General features: G+C 48.9%; 1 pseudogene; it reads right to left on the minus strand.

Moving 5' to 3' along the window:
* LOC101989095 overlaps window positions 1–358 on the minus strand; it is a 1,453-nt pseudogene extending 1,095 nt beyond the window's left edge.
* Between the last annotated feature and the right edge of the window lie 376 nt (window positions 359–734).

The raw sequence follows: 734 nt of genomic DNA on the forward strand, positions 1-734 counted from the left end.
AATTATAAAATGGGGCACTGAGCTGAACAGAGAATTCTCAACAGAAGAACTTCAAATGGCCAAAAGACACCTAAGGTCATGCTCAACTTCCTTAGAGATCAGGGAAATGCAAATCAAGACAACTTTAAGACAGGTTCTTTTCTTTTGAATTTCTTCCGACTGTCCTTTTTTGTGTTTTCTTCTGTAGAGGACAGTCCAGTTTATCTGCTGAGCATTCCATTTTGGAAAGGAATGTGAACATGCATTTTAAATTAAGAAACTGTAAAACCTTCCCATCAGTCCTGGCGTAGTGAAGCCTGTGTCTGGGGTAGACCTGGTCCCCACTGAAACCACACAGCTCGTCCTTCATGGTGAGAGCTGTAGGTGTGGTGGAGTAAAGGGTTTCTACTGTAGCTATGAGGGACAGTGCAGCCAGAGGGTCTGGAAGAGACTGTGGCTGTGAGGGAGAGCGCAGCCAGAGGGTCTGGAAGAGTCCAGAGTAGGGAGAGACAGTGGTGGACTATGCATGCCCAGTAGACTTAGCCGGGACATGGGGTGAGGGAGGACCAAGGGAGAGGGGGGCAAGAGGGAGGCAGCCACGAGAGAAGCGAGCGAGAGAGAGTCACAAGGGAGCACTTGAACAAAATGGCAGGGTTATACAGAAATGAAAAGTTGGGGGATGGGAAGCCTACAAGCTGGAGAAGTTTAGGGTAGGGGTGGGGTAAGAAGAGTTGAGGGGACCCACAGGTACTGAG

This window comes from Microtus ochrogaster, chromosome 16, assembly GCF_000317375.1.
Source record: "Microtus ochrogaster isolate Prairie Vole_2 chromosome 16, MicOch1.0, whole genome shotgun sequence".
In the NCBI taxonomy this organism is placed as follows: Eukaryota; Metazoa; Chordata; class Mammalia; order Rodentia; family Cricetidae; genus Microtus; species Microtus ochrogaster.